We start from the raw sequence: 5,835 nt of genomic DNA, 5'->3' as shown, positions 1-5,835 counted from the left end.
TTCTTTAGACGTGTGGTGGAGACTATATTGACTGGCTGCATCACAGCCTGGTATGGAAACAATAATGCCCTCGAATAGAAATGCCTTTAAAAAGAAGTAGTTACAGCTCAGTCCATCATGGATAAAACCCTCTCAACTAATGAGCACCCTTACATGGAGCATTGTCACAGGAAAAGAGCATGCATCATCAACGACCCCCACCATCCAGGTCATACTCCCTTCTCACTGTCGCCATCAGGAAGGAGGAGGTTCAGAACCCACACCAACAGGTTCAAGAACAGTTATTACTCATCAACCATTAGGCTCTCGAACAGGAGGGAATAATAGGGGTGTTGTGGAGTGTCTGGAGGGTTGTCAGAGGTTGCAACAGAACTGGGCTGAGAAGTGGCAGATGGTGTTCAACCCAGATAAGAGTGATTTGCAGCAGGCCAAGCAGCATTTCTAGGAAGAAGTACAGTCGATGTTTCGGGCCGAGACCCTTCTTCAGGACTAACTGAAAGCAGAGCTAGTAAGAGATTTGAAAGTGGGAGGGGAAGGGGGAGATCCAAAATGATAGGAGAAGACAGGAGGGGGAGGGATGGAGCCAAGAGCTGGACAGTTGATTGGCAAAAGGGTTATGAGAGGATCATGGAACAGGAGGCCTAGGGAGAAAGAAAGGGGTAGGAACAACACCTTATATTCCGTCTGGGTAGCCTCCAACCTGATGGCATGAACATTGACTTCTCAAACTTCCGCTAATGCACCTCCTCCCCCTCATACCCGATCCGTTGTTTATTTATTAGTTTGTTTGTTTGTTTGTTTATTATATATATTCTTTCTCTCTCTCTCCTTTTTCTCCCTCTGTCCCTCTCACTATACTCCTTGCCCATCCTCTGGGATTCCCCCCTCCCCCTTTCTTTCTCCCTAGGCCTCCTGTCCCATGATCCTCTCATATCCTCTCATATTCCTTTTGCCAATCAACTGACTCTTAGATAGGCACATTGAGCTTAGAGAAGTAGAGGACTGTGCGGTAGGGTAATTCTAGGTAGTTTCTAGAGTGGGTTACATGGTCGGCACAACATTGTGGGCCGAAGGGCCTGTAATGTGCTGTGAAATTCTATGCTTCTATAACTTCCCTCAACTTCATTTACCCCATCACTGAACTGTTCCTACATCCTATGGACACAATTTCAAGGACTCTTTATCTTATGTTCTCAAAATTTATCGCTTATTTTTTATTTATTATTATTGCTGCATTTTTATTGTTTCTCAGCCCAAGCTAGTAAAATGTGAGGTACTTTCTATGCTTGTTGCTTCTCAGCCAAGCACACTCTCAATTGCTAGGAACCTTTGAACTATTCTAGTGATGTTTAGTATTGTGGCTTTCTGGAGATTTACTTTAGTATTGCTATATGGGCCTAATTGTTTAATACCATTGTGAAATGATTTTAGGATAATGCTAGTTGTAGATATTACTATTGGGACAATGCAGATACACTACTCATGTTCCATAGTCTTTCTATTTCCTCTTTTAATTCAGCATATTTCTAGAGCTTTTCACTTAATGATTCCTGTATGTTATGTGTGTTTGGAATAGCTACTGTATATCTATTAAGTAATCGTCTGTCCTGTAATACTATATCCGGGTGGTTATTATGTATTGCTCTATCTGTAATAATGGACAGATGTTAACTAAATTCTGGAGGCAACGGCGAAGGGAGGGGTTGATAGGAAGCTGCAAGCCATGACAACAATTATTGTCAGTATCGCAGCTGAATGGTTTAGAGAAGAGGAGAAGGAAGTCTCCAAAACATCTAATTCGAAGAACAAAAGAACATTGAGGATCGACAACATCAGGCAGGAGATGAAAGCGCTGAAGTCCCAATACAAGGAGCCAGGAGAAGAGGAGCGCATTGGCTTGGCCCAGCTGATGTGCATACTACGAAAGAAGGTCAGGGTCCTCCGCCGGGCAGAATGGCATCGGAGGCGGCGTCGTGAAAGTGCCCAAAAACGTGCTGCCTTTATCACCAACACCTTCAAGTTCACCAAGGAGTTGCTGGGGGAGAAGCGCAGTGGGAAACTGGCCTGTTCGCAGGAAGACATAGACCAACATCTGAAGAAGATATATAATGATCCTGAAAGAGAGCAGGAGTTGGGAGAGTGCGACATCCTAATAGACCCACCTGAACTGGATGTGCAGTTCGACATGTCAGAGCTGCAACTAAAGGAAGTCAGAGAGGTCGTCTGCAAAGCAAGGGCAAGCTCAGCTCCAGGACCAAGCAACACCTCATACAAAGTGTACAAGAATTGCCCCAGACTCCTGCTGCGTCTGTGGAAGATCCTGAGAATCTTCTGGAGAAGGGGGAAGATCCCAGAACAGTGGAGAGTGGCTGAAGGGGTGTGGATCCCAAAGGAAGAAAATACCACCCAGATAGATCAGTTTCGCATCATCTTCCTGCTGTGTGTCGAGGCGAAGATCTTCTTCAGTGCAGTTTCTAACCGGTTGTGCACCTACCTAGAAAAGAACACCTATATTGATACATCAGTCCAGAAGGGTGGCATTTCAGGGATGCCGGGGTGTCTGGAGCACATCGGTGTGGTGACACAGCTCATTAGGGCGGCCAGAGAGAACAAGGGCAACCTGTCAGTGTTGTGGCTCGACCTGGCAAATGCATATGGTTCCATTCTGCGCAAGCTGGTGCAGCTCACACTGACCAAATATCACGTCCCCAACAGAATCAGGGACCTTATCGCTGATTACTACAGCAACTTCAGGATGAGGGTCTCTTCAGGAGCAATTACATCAACCTGGCACAAGGTGGAGATCGGCATCATCACAGGGTGCACTATCTCAGTGACACTGTTCTCCCTAGCCATGAACATGCTCACTATGTCTGCTGAACCAGAGTGCAGAGGGCCCAGAATGAAATCTGCTCAATGGCAACCACCTATCAGGGTGTTCATGGATGACCTCACAGTCACCACAGAATCAGTCCCAGGCTGCCGGAGGGTTCTGCAAGAGCTCAAAAAGATGGTGGAGTGGGCCCGGATGCGTTTCAAACCTGCCAAATCAAGATCGATGATGCTGAGGGAAGGGAAGGTGGAGAACAAGTTCCGGTTCAGCATCGCAGGCACAGCCATCCCAACCATCACAGAAAAGCCAGTCAAGAGCTTAGGCACAGTTTTTGACAGCTCTTTAAGGGACACAACATCCATTCAGGCAACCTGCACCGAGTTGGATGGCTGGCTGAAATCTGCGGACAAGTCTGGCCTACCCGGGAAGTTTAAAGCCTGGGTGTATCAGCATGGCATTCTTCCCAGAAACCTGTGGCCCCTCCTCGTCTATGCAGTTCCGATCTTGACAGTCAAAACCTTAGAGGAGAGGGTTAGCAACCACCTCAGGAGATGGCTGGGGCTGCCAAAGAGCCTGAACAGCATCGCACTCTATGGACACCACAACAAACTGCAACTGCCGTTCAAATCCTTGGAGGAGGAATTCAAGGTAACAAGAGCCAGAGAAGTGCTACAGTATAGAGACTCAAGTGACCGGAAGGTGGCTAGAGCAGGGATCCAAGTAAGTACTGGCAGGAAGTGGAGGGCAGAGGAAGCTGTTCAGGAAGCAGAGGCAAGGCTGTGTCACAGGAGGCTGGTGGGAGTGGTCATACGAGGCCGAGCTGGGCTAGGATCCTTTCCAACTCCCCAAATGGACACCAGAGGGAAGGAAAGGCGTCGTCTAGTTCAGGAGGAGGTGAGAGCAGTAGTGGAGGAGAGGAGAACCTGCAAGGCGATGGAAATGAAGCAACAGGGAGCTTGGACAAGATGGGAGAATGTGGTTGAGAGGAAACTGACCTGGGCTGATCTTTGGAAAGCCGAACCACGCCGCATCCAATTTCTCATCCAGGCAGTGTACGATGTGCTTCCAAGCCCATCAAACCTGCACACATGGGGCAAGGCAGAGTCATCTGCGTGCCCACTGTGCTCCAAGCGAGGAACCCTGGAGCACATCCTCAGCGGCTGTGCAAGGGCACTTGGTGAGGGACGGTACAAGTGGAGGCATGATCAGGTCCTGAAGACCATCACTGAAGCCGTCAGCGCAGGAGTTGAGTGGGCGAAGCGGTCCCAGCCCTCCAAGCAGACCATTGCCTTTGTCAGAGCTGGGGAGCAGCCAATACCTGCCAAAAGAACATCTGCAGGCATTCTGACCTCTGAAGGGACTGGCAGCTGTTGGTGGACCTCGAAGGGCAGCTGAAGTTCCCCAACCACATCGCAGCCACCACCCTGCGACCAGACATTGTCCTAGTGTCTGAGTCTACTAAGCAAGTGGTGCTGCTGGAGCTGACAGTCCCATGGGAAGATAGCCTGGAAGAGGCCTCTGAAAGGAAGCTCTCCAAGTACGCAGGACTGGTCAGCAACTGTCAGCAGGCTGGATGGAGAGCGAGGTGTCACCCAGTGGAAGTTGGTTGTAGGGGATTTGTAGCCCGTTCTTTAGTTAGAGCCTTCAGCATTTTGGGCATTGAGGGAGAGAGGAAGAGGAGAGCCATCCGCAGTACCACCGATACGGTAGAGAGGGCCTCAAGATGGCTGTGGCTCAAAAGAGGGGAGCCATGGAGTCATAAGTAGCTAGCCATCTGGACACAAGCTGGGGTCTGATCAGCCCCGGCTGGGTCACCTGGAGGAGAGTGTATGATGTTGAAAGACCCGAAATACCCGATGATTCCAGGAACATCACTGAGGATGTGTCCAGAAGCATCAATAGAGGTATGTACACAGCTTACCTTCTGTCAAACATATGGTCACATTTTCAGGATTTTTAAGAAAATTGTTGATATAATAGGTATGCATGAAGACAAATATATTTTTATACCAATAATTATGAATATTATCACTGCTGGTACTTATTGTGGATTTTTTTATATCTGCTTTTACCATATTCATTGTAACTTCAGGTGTTTGTCTTCAAATGTGTGGGTACATTCTTTTTCCTCCCTAATCCAGCTTGTTTCTTAATTGTGCGTCACCGTGTTTGACCAGATATTAGATCAAAAGGGCATTATCTCTGTGTTGGTTGGTAAGTTTGTGCTAGGGTTGGTGACATTTTGGTGCATCAAATTTGGTTTCAATGTCCTGTATAAACCATTTTCATTTCTTCTGAGCTGATAGTTCTGTTTTTTTTTTGTCTGACGCGTTTCATGTATCTGTTTAGTCTGGCTTTGTATGCACCAAGCTTTTGTGCTAGTATATCTGTAAATTCTACAATGCTTTTATTAGTTTCACCGTATCTTATATGGAGCTTATATCCCCTTGGTTATTCTCTTAAATTTCTTGCTTGGGTTATGCACTTTATTCTCCATTATGCAGGCTGTTTCTACTCTTAAGGTTTCAACTGTGCTATTTTGGTGTTCTCATTTCATTAATCAGTTTTGGGTTTCTTATAAAGAGTGTCTCCATTCTGGAGCCATTGCAATGCACTGCAACTAATACTGTGCAGTATGTTATTGTGTCTGGTTCTTCAAATGTATCATTTTCCTAAATATTGTGGTAATATAATATTACTGAGTAGTATAACACAACTTTTGCAAACTTTAATGGTGTGTTTTGTTTTGATATGTAGAGTTATTTTGTTGGGTTATTCCCCATGTATTCTGTTAGAGTGATGTTAAAAGTTAGGATAATTTTGTCTGCAAGCTCAGTTTCATCATCAGCATCCTGTGGAGGCTCTGTCTATGTTGTTGCTATTACCATCAGGTTGTGGAGCAGTTATTATTATTATTATTATTATTATTTTTTTTTTTTAAATTTATTTTTGCACAGTTTGTTGACTTTTCACTTGTTTGTTTACCCGACCTGCTGGATGCA

General features: G+C 46.1%; 1 pseudogene; it reads left to right on the top strand.

Moving 5' to 3' along the window:
* Window positions 1-1,723: 1,723 nt before the first annotated feature.
* On the top strand, window positions 1,724-4,666 carry LOC140203727 (uncharacterized; annotated as a pseudogene).
* The last annotated feature ends 1,169 nt before the right edge of the window (window positions 4,667-5,835 follow it).

Source organism: Mobula birostris, chromosome 10 (genome assembly GCF_030028105.1).
Source record: "Mobula birostris isolate sMobBir1 chromosome 10, sMobBir1.hap1, whole genome shotgun sequence".
In the NCBI taxonomy this organism is placed as follows: Eukaryota; Metazoa; Chordata; class Chondrichthyes; order Myliobatiformes; family Myliobatidae; genus Mobula; species Mobula birostris.
Note: the sequence above shows the minus strand (reverse complement) of the source record. Positions and strands in the feature narration are given on the sequence as shown.